Source organism: Megascapheus bottae, chromosome 38, assembly GCF_031878675.1.
Source record: "Megascapheus bottae isolate mThoBot1 chromosome 38, mThoBot2.hap1, whole genome shotgun sequence".
Lineage (NCBI taxonomy): Eukaryota > Metazoa > Chordata > Mammalia > Rodentia > Geomyidae > Megascapheus > Megascapheus bottae.
In genome coordinates, this window is record NC_143546.1 from 2,892,652 (window position 1) to 2,908,776 (window position 16,125).

The 16,125-nt window shown below is 47.4% G+C and overlaps 1 long non-coding RNA gene across 2 annotated transcripts in view; it reads right to left on the reverse strand.

The window, feature by feature from the left end:
- LOC150041827 (uncharacterized) overlaps window positions 1–16,125 on the reverse strand; it is a 224,232-nt gene that overhangs the window by 91,829 nt on the left and 116,278 nt on the right. The window lies entirely within an intron of this gene.

Genomic DNA, 16,125 nt, shown 5'->3' on the forward strand with positions numbered 1-16,125 from the left:
CATTAGAGTGTGTTTTATACCTAAAAATCCTGTTGACCCAGAGATATGTCTTCTAGAAAAAGAGAATCTAGAAATAGCCTCATTTTGCCTGTTTCTTAACTGACTGGGTCATAAAAACCTGAATAACCAAAGGCTGATTTGTCAAATCACAGGATTGTTGTGCTCCAGTAAAATAAATACAACAGAGGTTATATACTTTGAAGAAGACTTTCAGAGGCTGATTCTTTCACTAAACAATTGAGCGAAAAAGCTAAGCGACAGTGTCATCTCTCTCTCCATAGTGTGTGTGTGACCATGCCTTACAGAGTACAAACTCCACCCTACCTATCTTCCACCATTAGCTGTGGATTAAAGTAGTCCAGGCTCTTTCTAGGTAGACAGTCAAATATCCACACACCCCTTCAAGATCTATGAGTTAAGAAGTATAATGCAGGAAGGTGGAAAAAAAAAGATCAATGGGGCAGCCAGTGTGAACATTATAGATATACATTATATATACACAAGAGGAGAGTACCATAAAATCCAGTTTAAAAAAAGAACAACTCTAAAAAGGGGCATGGGGAGGAGGCACTGTGCCTCATGCCTGGAATCCCAGCAACTCAGGAGGCTAAGATCTGAACATCAATGGAACAGGGAAGTCTGTGAGACTCTTATCTCCAATTAGCCACCAAAAATTACAGAAGTGGAGCCATGGATCAAATGATAGAGTGCTAGTCTTGAGCCAAGTAAGCTCTGGGTCCCGAGTTCAAGCCCCAAGACTGGCATTATAAAGGAAGGGGAGGTGATGAGAGGGGTTATGAGATACTAACAGGGCAGGGGGAATTATGTTATTATATATAATGTATAAGGTATGCTATAGGCATGTATTAAAAAAATCACAGTGAAACTATTTTGTATAAATAATGTATGCTAATAATTCAGAAGGTAAAAGAAGTAATGCACCCCTAAGCAGAAAGCAGGCTGGGATGGCAGAGCAGAGCCCTGCTGGGAGCAGGGCAGACGCCGGGGACAGGTTGCAGATAGCCTAGCAAGGGGAGCAGTCACAGCAGAGAAACACTGGAGCCTGGGGCGTCCTCTCAGCTGTACACAGAAGGAAGGAAAGGAGACTCCAGGAGAGAATGGAGTTGCTAGAGAAAACATGAGGGCAAACGGATTTCCAAGGAGAAGGACTTTGGAGACGCTGGTAAGGATGACCTATGGCGGCCTGTCTTCACTGGTGGGGTCTGTCGGGGTTCTCTGGTTCCCAGCCTGAGCATGAACCACGCCTTGTTTGTTTCCCTTCACTGCCCCCATTACTGTTGGTTGTATGTGGCAAAACTAGAGCAAATGAAGTGACACGTGGGTCCACGTGGATGCAATCTGCCAATACCAAAACCCACTCTGGGCTGGAAACCCTCACGTTCCCTTCCCTGATAGCTCGTGGTCTGAACAGCCATGGGGTGAGCGCGGCCCTGAGCTGCGGGCTCTGGTTAAGGTGAGGAGGGGCCTGGCGGGGGCATGTGTGCTTATTCACAGGAGGGGGCCACGGGACACCAGCTTTATTATTTGAGAAACAAATTTATTCTGCCCATTTAATTACCATTTTCTCAAATTAATTAAAGAAGGAACATGTGCTGCTGAGAATTCACTTTCTTTGGATTTCTGGTTCATTCCCCCAGAAAAGGAGGCCCCCCTATTTTAATGACATAAAGCTGGGTGTGGGCATGGCTGCCAGGAACCCAAGGTTTGCCCGTGGCAGCTCCTCGGCTTCTCAATGCTTTGTCACTACAGCCAAGTTAATTTACTGAAGGAGCTCATTTCTACCTGCTGTTAAAATCACAGACATTGCGCCATGCTGCGTAACAAATACATTCTGTGGGCTCGTTTTCTTTTTCCCTTGTGCGCCCTGTTCTGGGGGTTTCTTGTGGCAGTAAAATGGACGTGCGATCTTAGCGACACTGGGCAAGCTGTCTTTCTCTTCACATATCTGTCCCCCTGGTCCTCTGTGTGTCCCCCTGTCCACCCAGGGGTGGCCTGTGTGTAAGAGCCCTGTTTAGCCACACCCTAGCTGATGGAGGAATGACAAGGATATGCTCCCCTCCTTTTTCCTTCTCGTGTCTACCCAGGGCTCCGAGGGCAAAGAGATCCTTTTCTGTCGGCCACTCCCGCCTTTCTGAAAGCTCCTTCCTGGGAAGCTAAGAATGATCTTAGCTGGGTGTGGTGGCTCACGCCTGTCATCCTAGCTACTCAAGAGGCTGGGATCTGAGGACCAAGGTTCAAAGCCAGCCTGGTATTAAAGAACATGAGACCTTTATCTCTGATCACTAGAAAAAGAATTATCTTTTTTTTTCTCATAAAGTCTAGATTCAGGGGCCTGGGCGCTGTCCCTGAGCTTTTCTGCTCAAGGCTAGTGCTCTACCACGTTCACCCACAGCGCTGCTTCTATGTGGTGGTCCAGGGGAGCTAGAGTAGAGGCAGAGACCGTCTCCACCCTCACCTACCCGAGGCATCTGCTCTCACTCCTCTTCTCCTGTTGTATCAGCTGTACCAAGGGGTTTCACTGTGGCACTTCAGATGCCATCACGATGGCACCTGAAGGATGTACTTATTGGTAGGGTATGGAGAGGGGTGCGGGCTGGAAACCGGGAGACATGTAATGTAGCTCTCTGCCAATGAATGGACTTAGGAAGAAACACAGATTTAGTTATTCGAAGATACTAAATATCTGGACTAGGCTATTTAAAAAACCAGTCTCCTCTCTGGGCTGGAGACCCTCAGACCTCAGGCTCCTGAGCAGCGAGGATGACAGCAGAGGCCTTCAGCACCCAGCTTTCACTATCTGCTTTTGGAGAAGCTATCTACCACAAGCACATACTCGTATCTGAGATGCTGTCTCCCTGGGGGAGCGCTGGGACCTCAGGGGACAAAGGCCACCTTTCCTTGTTGATGGCATAGCTCCGGCACCCCGAGGGGCTCAGGAGTACGAGCAGGGGGCTGGGAAACGCTGCTCAGGACACCGGCCCAATTCTATCCATCCTCAAACTATCCATACACACTCTTGGTTTTCCAATCTGGGACGACTTTTCTAACTGATTTCGGCGCTCCCACATGGACCCTGTACCTGCGTTTCAGAAGGGGAAGAGGAGCATTCTGTAATGAGCCCCCTGGCAGGACCAGGCATCCAGGACAGGATTTCCTAGATGAATACCCAAACGCTGTGAGCCAAGCCTGCCAACACTGGCTCGTGAGGATCCCGTCCACCGACTGGCAAGGTCAAGGCTGGGCACTGCCAATCAAGGCCACGAAGGAGTCCTGTCACGGGGGCAGCTCTCCCTGCTGGACAATCACTTTGTCTACATCTGGGGGCACCATATAAACACTCCTTTAGGCAGAGACTAAGAAAGTATCAAGGACAGAAAGCTATCATGCACCCTAAACCACCTGGTACACTCGAGCCATGCAACTATTTTAAACTCCTCAAGAGCCTGTGTTATGGCGCACATTCTCTCAAAAACGGGGTACAGAACGCCTCAGTGCTGCAGATCTCTGGAATGCTGGAACTCTAGGAAGAGGATGCCAGCAGATGCTGGGAAGTCTTTCTGAGGCGTGTGCTTCGTGAAGAGGTCACCTGGCACAGGGGTGCACTCAGGCGGGGTGCAGAGCAGAAAGGGAGGCACGAAGATGCTCAGTTTTCTGACCTTTTGACATTCAAAGCTACCTTAAAATGTGCTTCTGTGATATCCCTGGAGGAATGCTTATTCTTCATAGAAAAATTGCAAATGGTCTGGCAACAAAGGGCACTTGTGGATGCGAACGTTTATAGTCTTGATAGGACAGATGGAAGCGGACCACTTGCTTGGAATGACACAAGTCCTTTGCATTTGTGCGAGGCACTTCTCGGCTAGCGTGTGGGCTCTGCCCAGCTTTTCTACAGATCTGACCTGGCTCTCTCATGAGCTCTGCCTGCCCTTGAATGTTGAGTCCAAGCCCCAGCGTTCACACACGCTCAGATCAGATGCCTCCTGCAGATCTGACCCTGTATCAGATCCCAGACTCTGGCCTTCTCCCTGCCCAGCTTCGCTCCCACCACTGCCGCCAGGTTTTCTCTGGTCTCCCCCAGCTTGTGATTTCTCCTGTTTTGGTGCTGACAGCTGGCCCTGATGGCTTCCAGCTGGATGGCGAAGGAAGACCGGCTCCCCGGGCTAGGATGTGCGGGCATGCGTCTCCATCAGGCTGAGTCCTGGAAGGAGAGACGGGACAGGCTCCAAGCAGAGCTTTTGGCTTCACCTAGAAAATGGGAACAGGCCAGCCTGCCCCACTGGGCCCCGGAGCTCATGATCCCGTCCCACAGCAATGCACTTCCTGGATGACTCAGAATATGGCAGCCTGCAAGACTTCATCTGCTATGCCAACCTCTTCCATTTGTAATGTGTAACTACCCACCCCATACCTCCCACTCCACATCACAACCAACACAGGTGCTGAGGTGTCAGTGGCTCCGGACCAGAGTCTGACTCCTCTACAAAGGGCATGGCACTCTTCCCTCGGTGAGATCGCTTCTCTTGTCACCTTACCAGAGCTCAGTATATTCTCTGTTTTTCTCCTAGTGATGGCTCAAGATACAGAAGGAAGACAAGGCAGGAGAACTAGAGCTTTGTTCCAAGGGTCCTTCTTTCAATGTGCATATGCTGTGCAAAGGGAGTGGTCTCACTGTGACCTTCGGTCATATTGTACTTCAGTCGTATTTGTCCTCAACTATCTTTCCCCGTTTCCCTAAGGAAATCAAGAGTAAGACCTGCCATCAGCCTCGGTTCCTGCCGAAACATGGGCGGATAAAGAAACGGTGACGGGCACACACACTGCAGTACTGTCCAATCACGAGGAACGGTGACGTCACGCCCGGGAAGCTGGGTGGAGCTTGGACTGGACTAACCCCGAGGAGCTGTGGGATTCTTCGGGAGTCCAACATTTGCTGTGACTGAGGGATCTGACACACAAGAGGCTATCACTGCTTCCCGTCCCACCCCACTCCCTGGCACCAAAGTTCAGTTTTATTATCATGTAAGGAAGACGTCCACGAGGAGGATGGAACCAGAGGCTCGGCCTGTCCACTGGACTACTTCATGCTCACTGGAAAATGAGGGCGTGCGATGTGACCCATCAGATTAGTGCTTCTTCAGCATGAAATGACAGGGAGAGGGAGGTGCTGCTCAGAACTCTCTTTTCTAAAAGCAGCAGAAAGTACCATTCAGTTCATCCACACCTTAGAGCTCCAGAGTCATCGAGGTCATTGGGGCGACTTAGGGCCCTTCCTGGCATTCTCCCTGGATTTTCAGGGACAGGGGAGGGAGACTCCAGCCCCAATCTGGGCACCAAGAACAGATGCTGAGGGGGGGAGGGTTTCTTTGAGGAGGCCGATGGTCTGAGACTCTACTGGAAGAAGTATTATTTATCAAGCAGCTTGGGGGACAGCAGAGAGACAGTGGAATATATATATATCCTTGTCACCTGAGGCAGCAGGTGACAAGAATGTGCAGTCATAAATTAAGAGACATTGAGCCAAGTTAACCAGCATGCTTGGCAGCAATTCTCTGTATGAACGGCGAAACAGAAAACCACTTCACTCACTCCCCTTTACACTTTTTAAGATGAGATTTAAAAAGAAAAAAAGTCATTGGAGGACAGGAACTATTAGGAAGAAGAACAAATGATAACTCAAGTAGAAGGGCATGACTCAAGCCCAGACAAGGAGAAAACAAATGCACAAAGGCCAAGAGCATAATTCTCACTCATCACTCAGTTGGAAAGAGGGAAGAGAAGGAAGGAAGGAAGGAAGGAAGGAAGGAAGGAAGGAAGGAAGGAAGGAAGGAAGGAAGGAAAGAAGGAAGGAAGGAAGGAAGGGAGAGGACAGAGCTTTAGTGACCCAAATCCAGTCTGTGACATCTTTCCTAATAGCTTAAAATCTACAGGTCGTCAGCAAAGCGTGAGAAACATCAAGACAAGATGGTACAAAGCAAGTCACTTCTCATCCTCTGGGCCAAAATAATAGCAAACTGTTTGTTCATCTTATGAATTAGGAGTGGCTTTGTACTGGAAAGGAATTGGAAGCTTTCTCTGGGATCAAGAATGGTGTACCAAAATTGAGCAGTGATGTCTGCCACGGGCCCGACTTCCACCAGGGAGAGCGCAGTCCGTGTGGTGAAAGGAAGGCCACTAGGGCCTCGCCATCTGGTCCCCAGCAGGTCTGCTTTTGGGAGAGGGGGCCAAGGATGTGCTGAAGGAGAAACCTGGTCCACAGGGAGGGAGGACAGGGTTCATTGGAGGCGTGTATGCCCACAGCAGAAGTCAGACCTGTGAGAGGCCCCCCTGCTTGCTGACCTCTCTGGCTCCCTGATCCTGCGCCCTCCAGACCTGAGTGGTGAGAGAGGAAAGTCAGTCCATGGTGCTATGTGTCTATGCCAGAGCTGACTACCATGAAACCAGTATGGCCGTCAGATACAAAGCAGTAGTCTGAATTAATTAACTGATATCTGGTTCTGGTGCTTGAACTCTGGGCTTGGGCTCTATCTCACCTTAGTGCTCTACCACTTGAGGCACAGCACCACGTCTGGCCTTTTCTGAGTAGTTTCTTGGCGTCTCATGGACTTTCCTGCCTGGGATGGCTTTGAACTACCATCCTCAGATCTCCTCCTGTATAGCCAGGATTACAAGTGTGAGCCACCTGCACCTGATATGAAATTTTTTTTTGCCAATCCTGAAGCATGAACTCAAGGCCTGGGCACTGTCCTTGGGCTTTCTCAAGGCTAGAGCTCTACCACTTGAGCCACAGTGCCACTTCCAACTTTTTCTGTATAGGTGGTACTGAGAAATTGAACCCAGGGCTTCATGCATGCTAAGCTAACACTCGACCGCTAGGCCATGCTCCGGGCCCCCGGCATAAAATGCTTTCTCTTTACATTAAATACACGGAAGAGCTCAGTTCCTGGGAGGGGATGAATGTGAGGTCTGTGCAGGAAAAACTCAGCTCTTTCTGAGATGCCCCTTGAAGAGATGTTTTGCTGTGCTGGTGTCCTTATGCCAGACTTTGATGAAGAAAAGAAGCCATTCCACAATTAGGACTAACAAGGCATGGCAATAAGGCCCTGAGCACCCAATTAAGCTGGGCCCAGTGGCCAGCCACACGCTGGCTCTGCTAGCCTGCATCGTTTGTCACTCCTGCTGCTGCAAGCTCACAGCTAATTATAAAAAAAAAAAGCCCGGGGTCCTCAGGGCATGAAGAGTTCCAGAATGTTTTGGAAAAGTCTTTGATGTTTTCTGGCCTCTTCTTGCTTCGGATCACCTTCTCATCCTTTTGAAAAAGTCTTCTGATTCCTGCCACTCTTCCTCGCCCCCTCTCGAGATCTGCCAGCCAAAGGAGGGAACTAGTGTAGCCTCTGGCCCTGACACTGTCCGAGGAGCTGCACTGGGATGCTCGCTGAGTAAACCAAGGATTCAGTGAGGTGGAAAGAAATGACAGCCATCTGAGGTCTCTCCATTGGCACGTAGGGCACCTGGAGATGGCCTGGAATATGGTCTTGGTGTAGGGTCGGCGGATACTGATGGAGTCTCTGGGCAAATCAGACCAGCTCAACAGAGATGCTACTCTCACTGGGTAGAACAAATGCTCCAGCTGCCGCGCCATGGCATGCGTGCCCTGACGTCAGGCTGAGCCACACTGCCAGCTCCATTTCTGCCTGCCTGTGGGTACCTAGCAGTGCAGACACAGCAGGCTCCTGGTTAAAACAAACCTATTGTGCTATGGTCTCTGCTTTTCCAGTGCTTCCTACCTGTCTTCCAGAACACACTGCTGGCATGCCAGCCGTGGGATCACCACATATTATCACCTTCTGCTTTATGGCTGCCTCTCATGCTAGCCTGCGAGCCCCTACTGATTTCACGGCCAGTCTAGACCGTCTTTGAAATCCACCGCCTAGACTAGGCTCTGCACGGAACGGTTCTAAATGTCGGTGAATCCTTCCTGACTCTCTTCCCAGGTGGAGAAGGCAGGAGCGGCGTCTGCGGTGGCATGAGTCTGACCCTGGGTCCACACAGTGTCAGGTTTAAGTTGCGGCTCACCTCCTTCTCGATTCACTTTCCATTGTGGAGTAGGCAACGAACACACACTAACAGGTGTAAAACAACACTCATTTCTCTTCTCTTAGTCTCTTCAGTCCAGAAATGCCAAACAGCTGAGCCAGCTTTCCTGCTAAAAGCTTCAGCCTGCTGAGGTCTAGGCTTCCGCTGGGTTGCCTGCCTGTCCTAAGCCAGGACTTTTAAGCATGTGTGATGGCTGGCCATAGGCCTGGGCTCCTACGCTGCTGGAATTCTTCCCACTCCCACAGTCACTCGTATCCCTGCTCATGGGGCAAAATTCCAAAGCTATCCCTGAGCACTGTCCTTGGACTTTCTCAAGGCTAGAGCTCTACCACTTGAGCCTCAGCACCACTTCCGGCTTTTTTCTATGTATGTGGTACCGAGGAATCGAACCCAGGTCTTCATGCCTGCTAGCCAAGCACTTTAACCACTAGGCCAAATTCCCAGCCCGGTTGTTGTTGTTTTAATATTAACTTTTAAGTAGTTGTACAAGGGGCTTTCAGTCCATGAATTACATTTCCCTTCCCTTCTCTACTCCTTACTTCCTTTCTTTCCCCATTCTTTTCTCCATTATTTCTTGTCAGGTTTTCAGCTGCTTATCAGAATAACTAATAAACATACCAACTCCGGTGTAGTAGTACATTTAAATTAAAACGGTGGGAGAGCCATTTGGTAATTGTAGGCACTTTCCCCTTTGCCTGTTATTTCTAGACTGTCTTGTAACTATTCCCAGCTTATCCTGAGAATGGAGAACAGCTGGGCTGTGAACCTTAGAAAAAATTCCACCAGCTCTTTAGAAACAAATACAGATAAAAATAAGACAAGCTGATAGCATCTGATGATGGTGCTTTCTGAAGAGTGACAATAGCTGACATCTCCCAGCATTAGCCCAGGACGCAAATGGAGATGGTTCTTAGAAAGGTGGCATCCATGCTCCCAAATTACAAAATGACTCCTATAAAAGTTGGTTATTTGCCTCGATAAAAAGCAATACAAGTCTCACTCCACAGTGTTAGTCTTTTTTTTTTTTTTGCCAGTCCTGGGCTTGAGCTCAGGGCCTGAGCACTGTCCTTGGACTTTCTCAAGGCTAGAGCTCTACCACTTGAGCCTCAGCACCACTTCCGGCTTTTTTTTTTTTTTTATGTATGTGGTACCAAGGAATCGAACCCGGGTCTTCATGCATGCTAGGCAAGCACTTTAACCACTAGGCCAAACTCCCGGCCACAGTGTTAGTCTTACAAACAGCTTGTCCTGAGCAGCCCGGAGCCCAGAGGAGAGGCTGCTGGGCTGGGCACAAGACTAGGGAAGCTGGTCCCTGCCAGCTCACCTCAGCCTTTGCTCCTGCTTGCTGACCCCCCCTTGGCCTCCCGGGCCCACTTGGGCAAGTTCTTCCCTTGGTGCCATCTGATTATTCTCTAGGAAACTTAATCCCCGTGTTTTCTTGTCACCTCGGTGCCAGACTGGGTGCTGTCTAGGGGCAGAAGAGTCAGAAGGAAAGGATAATGTCTTCCAGGTTATACCTGGACTTTAGAGAGGCCTTCGGTGTGATCCAACCATCCATCTTGCGTTCATTTCGGGGTTCAGGGGGAGCCTCTGGGAGCAGGTACCTGTTGCTTACTGTGATGGTCAGTTTTACATATAAATACACAATTAAGTATCTTCAAAACAGCCAGCTAACAAAGGGTCGCCATAGACTATTTAGTCCAGTGGAGCCCAAATACAATTTCTCCAGTGCCCAGCTGGCTGGCTCAGCATCACAGGAAGCTCAGTATACAAGGTCCCAGGCTATCAGCCTAGAGTTCTGGAATTAGCAAACTTAGTACTAGGCCCAGGAAATCACACTCAGAAACTCAAAAACACAGCAGTGACATTGATAGAGGTACCTTGCACCTAGAAATTGAATAATCCCCTTATACACTACTTTAGAATATAATTAAAATAGGATTGGGAAGGGGGAAAACAAGAGGAGGGGCAGGGGTGTTGGGAGGGAAATGGGGACCAAGACATGAGAAAGGGTATCAATGTTTGTGAAGTAATGTACCTTCTATATGGTGAATATAATGTCATCCTTCTATTAATTACAATAAAAATATATGAAAAAAAACAATAAAACATAAGGAAAAAATGCCTAATATGTGAATGTGTAGAGGCCTATATAATTTATCGCGTCCAAGTATGTGTGTGTATATGTATATATGCATACATATATTAGTCACCGAGTATGTTTACTTGTATATTTTTAGGCACATTCTAGATTCCACAGAGGGAAACCATATAACCTATGTCTTTGGATCGTGCTTACTTTGCTTAATATAACTTTTTCCAAGCCCTTCCATTTCCTTACAGATGATACAATATCATATGCATAGGAGCAGATCTACATATTATCATACAAATTATATTTTATAAAATGAACTCCAAGAAGGAGATACAAGAGATTTTTTAAGTTGCTGTTGTTGTTTTTGTTTTCCTTTCCTCTTGTTCGGGAGGGTCAGGGAGGCAAAGAAATGGTGGAACAAATACAACAGTTCTCACTAGACCCTTGTGGGTGGGACAGGAGGGAAGAGGAGCCATGGTTCAGAGGAATTACACCATGACCTGGTGCACGTAACTGTAATCCCTCTGTATGTCACATCTTTACAATGACCATTTCACAACCAGTGCTGGCCGAGCCATTCCAAAGCAGAGCTCGGGCTGGAGGAGCAGTTCTGCCATGGCACTGTGGGCTCGGGTAATTGGATGGGGTTTGAAGTTTCTTGTCATCCCATGGCCTGGCTTTCTAAAGGCTGCCCTTGCTGGAACGGCCTGACCGGGAGACTACTTCAGAGTGCTGTCAGAGCAGCGTGCTCCTCTCCTGACCTTTCTTCAACAAAGGCCTTCAGCCTTCTGGATCTGAAAGGCTAATGTCTAGGAAAAGGACAGCAGGGCCCTGGCCCCTAGGGGCAGAAAGAGCAATTGCTCATCCTTCTCTGGGCTAGATGGGATGGCCGAGGGCCCAGGGCAGGCAGGCCCAGTCACCGGGGCAGACCACTGGTCAGCCGGAGCAGTGCAGGTAAATGGAGGGGTGGTGACCATGGACCCTGGTCACAGTCAGAGTGTCCACATCAGCTCTGAGCGAGTTGAAAGGGAAGCAGTAGACAAGATGTAGTGTATTCATAAACTGCTTTGCCAATGGGAATTCCTTTGTACAACTACTCACATAGAGAGTGTTTAAAAGGTCAGGTCACCAGAGATGCCAGGTGTCTAACGCCACTGTCCTGCCTCAAATCATCTCATCCCTTGCAATAAGGGCTGCCCAGTCTCTGCCCCATCTATGCACAGAAGGTCAGAGATACTGAAGATCTATTAGAATGCCTGCCAGAGGCTCACCCGAGTCCCTCTGAGGGGAATGGTGTACCATCAGGACAGCTGGGGGTAAGAGGCAGAAAGCAGCAGTCTACAGCAACAGTGGGGAAAAAATAACCCAAGAGTCATCCATGTGTCTCCCTCGGGTTCTTTCCCTCCTCGTCGCTGTGAAGCCGAGTCTGCCATCAGTGTGAAGAGACACAGACTTGGTGGCAAGCATCACAGAGATCTAGGCACACTGGCACAGCCGTCCCTGAAAGACACCTGGAGACGGGAGGGAGGGAGAGGCAAGGCGGCTCAGAGAACTTGGGGGCGAGGATGATGACACTGAGGAGATGCCAGGCTGGACTCCAGGGGAAAATGACAGCCACGCCAGCAGGGCGGAGCGAGTGGGGAAGGTGGAGAGGGCGGCTGCCCTGGGAGGTAGACATGGTTGATGCTGCAAGTGTGACAGGGGACAGCCAAGGGAAATCTTATGACAGAATGGGAACTCTCTACTTACTCTACATTTTTGTCATTTTAGATCCCAAAGGGAGCAGTGGAGGGGTATATACCACCTTAACTGCAAACTGCCTCTAACTCCAAAGCCAAGTGTAACAGGATTCAGTCCTATTACTGCTGGTGTTAATACCTTTGGTGGTGGTTGTTGTTGTTTGCCAGTCAGGGCCTAGGCACTTGCTTTTTCTGTGTATGTGGTACCTAGGAATTGAAACCAGGGCTCCAAGCATGCTATTCAAGTACTGTACCACCACCCCACAGTCCAGGCCCAAGGTGTTAATGTCTTAAGAGGCCTAGTTTAGGAATTAAACTTTACCATCTGTATGCGTGTATGATCAAATAAAGAAAAGTCACATACTATTTTATTGTGATTCCCTTTCCCGCTTTTGCAGACACAGGGGTTTTGTTTGTGGCAACCACGTACGCTAGCAGCACCTCTGCCCCAACAACACAAGCTCTTTTTGTGCCTGCAACACGGAAGCCCTTCTCCTGGTATTTTGAACTTTCTATCACCAGCAGTCTTTTTGACTAGCATATATTAGTGGTTCAAGAAGGGCTCATAGTGACATTTCTATCTAAGCATACGATGAGGCCTAGTCAAACTCACCCCTCTCTGACTCTCTCTTATTCTCCTTTCCCATTCTTCTACAAGAAAGTTTAACAGATGTCATGGTTCTATTTTCATACATGTATGCAAAGTACTTGGTTTATTTCCAACTCTCCATTCCTATGTGCCAACAAAACCTGCTCTGCGTGCCTATCATTAGTTTCCTTTAGTGTGTACTAATTGTATGTATGTGTGAAACATTAGTCACCTTTCACATTGCCATGGTTATCGGTGGCATCATGTTATCAGACAATGAACTGAACTGATAAAATCTGAGGACGTTCTAGTTGATTCAATCACTAACCCGTCCCATCGCTCTCTTTCTCTTCTGATCTCCTTAGTCTTTGAAATGAGGCAAATTAATGACCCCATAATTGTCTTTAAATATCCAAGTGAAAATAAGAGTCTGGCATCTCTTGCAGTCAAAAGCTATAAATGATTAAGCTCAGTGCAAGAAAGTATTTTGAAAGCTGGCAGAGGCCAAAAGCCAGGGCCATCACACCAGGTTAGAGAGTCATAAATATAAAGAAAACGTTCTTAGAGGAAATGAGAAGCCCTACACAAGTGAAACCACAAGGGATAAGAAAGTGAAATGTTCAATTCTGATATCGAATTTTTAGTGGTGTAGCAAGAAGATTATGCCACCCACAATTCCCCTTAATGGCAAACAGAGTACATTCAAAATTTTGAACTGTGTGGAGAAATACAGTGCAGGTGTAGAGATACAGTGCAAGCCTTTAGGATTTTTTTTTCCTTTTGCGAGCATGTCAAGTTGCTATTATTTCAAAGTCGTTTGTTAGAATAAAACTTGCTTTGCAGGGCAAGGTGGCTCACACCTGTCATCCGAGCTACTGCAGAAGACACTGCTTTCTACCCAGTGATCCCACAGCTACACCAGTGATCCCACAGCTACACCATGTGACTCATTTCTTGAGATGTGTGCAATCTTTCAACTGGAACTTCAAGAATGTGAGAGAGGAATGTCGTGGGGAAGGAGAAGAGAGACCCATAGAATTGTGAACTATGAATGTGGTAGTAAATGAAGAACAATTTATGTGAATCTAGAAAAGGGGAGAAAAGACTCTAAGGGATACAGAAGGCCCTCAGGCAGAAGTCACTCAGGAATACAGCGGCCAACACTGGGGCACAGAAGCAGCCACAAGAGCCCTCAGTCTCTGACTTGTCAGTCATTTGCTCATTTCTAGTGGAGTCAGCGAAGCACTTATTGTATATCAGTGCACATTAGAAGTTTTCATTCCATCTTGGCCCAAATTGATTTTCTATTTTTCTGACATAAATTAGGTTGGGATATTCTGAGAAGCAAACCATTTTCCAAGTTCAGTTTTCAACATTCATAGTATATTAGTTTCTGCTGCTGATACATCTAATGTGACTGGCAAAGAATGAATCACCATAACATTGATAGAAGAGATTATTTTCCCCTAAAGAGGAAAGAAGACAAAGTAGACAAATTACGGCTCGCTAAAGTTGATATTCATACAGTTTGAGATCACAAGAATATACATTATGTAATATGCCATTGTGGTCTCAATCTCTGTATCTGCCCATGGCAGCCCACCTAGAATCTGGAACACAAAGGAGAGAGATCTGAAAGGCTACTCTCCTCCCTTCTTGGAGAACAAGACAGCTCAAGACTCATCATCATCTGACCGCCCTCTGGGCCCAGGTCAAGGATGGTGGGGTGGGGAGGCTAAACTCTGGAAGGATCCTGAGCTCCAAAGGCTGACATGCTCCTGCATGAATGGAAACACATTCCCTGAGCTGGAAACTGGAGAGGTGGCCCACAAGCTGGTATTAAAAACAAGAAAATCAGGTGTGCAATCCAAGGAAAGGTACTAAACTGTCAGGAGCGCAACACTGGAACATCTTTCCATTCTTTCCACAGGATTTATGAACTTGTTGCCACAGAAGCTGGTCTTAAAAAAAAAGAGGCTACATCACAACACGCAGGAAAAGAGATGGATCAAGGAAGTGAGGGCTAACATTTATTATTTATTAATATTTTTTCTAGAGCATTATGTTTGTGGCATTTATTAGCATTTTAACCTTTTATATTTCTTTCTTGTTGTTGTTGCCAGTCCTGGGCTTGAACTCAGACCCTGAGCACTGTCCTTGGGCTTTCTCAAGGCTAGAGCTCTACCACTTGAGCCTCAGCACCACTTCCGGCTTTTTTCTATGTATGTTAATAAAAACCCAGGTCTTCGTGCATGCCAGGCAAGCACTCTACCACTAGGCCAAACTCCCGGTTCAGCTTTTATACGTCTTAAGACTTTGTTTTCGCAGTCTAAATCAATAGTCTCATGACGTGCCTAACCTTGTATTTATAGTTCAGTTTTTTTTCCTGTGTTATTTTTCTCAATTTTCCCCCAAATTGTACAAATATTAGGTCCCACAAAACGCAGCTTCCCCCAGGGCCCTCTGCCACACTAAACAATCTAGATCTGAAGACCCTGGGTGTAGGGCTGGAAGAAGGCCACGGAGAGTGCGTCTGCAGGGGAACTGTGCAGGCCTGGGGCCCAGCACTGCAAGAGCATTCAGTGTTGCCTGCCTGCTGTGCTACCCAGCCGAGCCCCAGCTCCTCCCTAGCATGCTCACTGGCTACTCTCCCCTCCCACCCACCCACCAGCCCTGCAGTTCATTTCACAGTGTGTCAGAAGGCCAGAGAAAAACCCTGTCCACAGAGACAAGGAAAGGATTTCTATGGCCCCTCCATGCAGCCTTCACTGCGGTGGAGACCTGCAGCCATGGCTGCTCTGACCGAGATGGCCGGGAAAGTTCCGCTGGCCTGCTGTGTGAATCCCAGTTCCGGCCTTGCCACTGACTCTGTCACACAAGACCCATCATCTCCTTTACAGTCAGAGTTAATATTCCTCATAATTAAAAGCATCATTAACAACACAGCGTGAGCTGAAGTCAAAGTTCTTGTCAGCCTCTTCAAATGATATCATTTGGGAAATGTATAATATTAGCTCAAAGAATGTTTACCTAAACTCTTTGTTATACTGTTTCACCATTTATAATAACAGTGCTTTTATAACTTGCCCAGTTGAAAGCATATGCAATTATCTCTATGTGATGATGCAAGCTTCCTACTTTATTTGACAAATTCTTATTAGTTTTTGTAAAAATAATATGCCAACTGTTACTTTTAATAACAAATCAAACTGCTTCTTACATTAAATCATATCTGAATTAAAAGTACTATTTGCCTTCTTAATACTAGTGTCTTTTTTTTAATATTCCAGAGAAAGAAAGTAGGATTCATCATTTCTATAAATGCATCATCAGTTAGAGTGCATGTTGTGAGAGAGATCTGAACAATTGCATGTAGATAATCATTAATTTCCTTAAATTGTTTCTGTAAGCTGAAAATAGCCAAATTCTGCAAAATGACTGTTCCCAGATACCCCGGCAAAGAAACAGGGAGCCAAACACCGACTGGCCACTGAGGTGGCATGGAAAAGCAAGTCTCAAAGCACATCACTGGCCTGTAATCACTGCGGAGCCTTGAAGAATTCGAGCAGACTCTGTGGGGGATGACA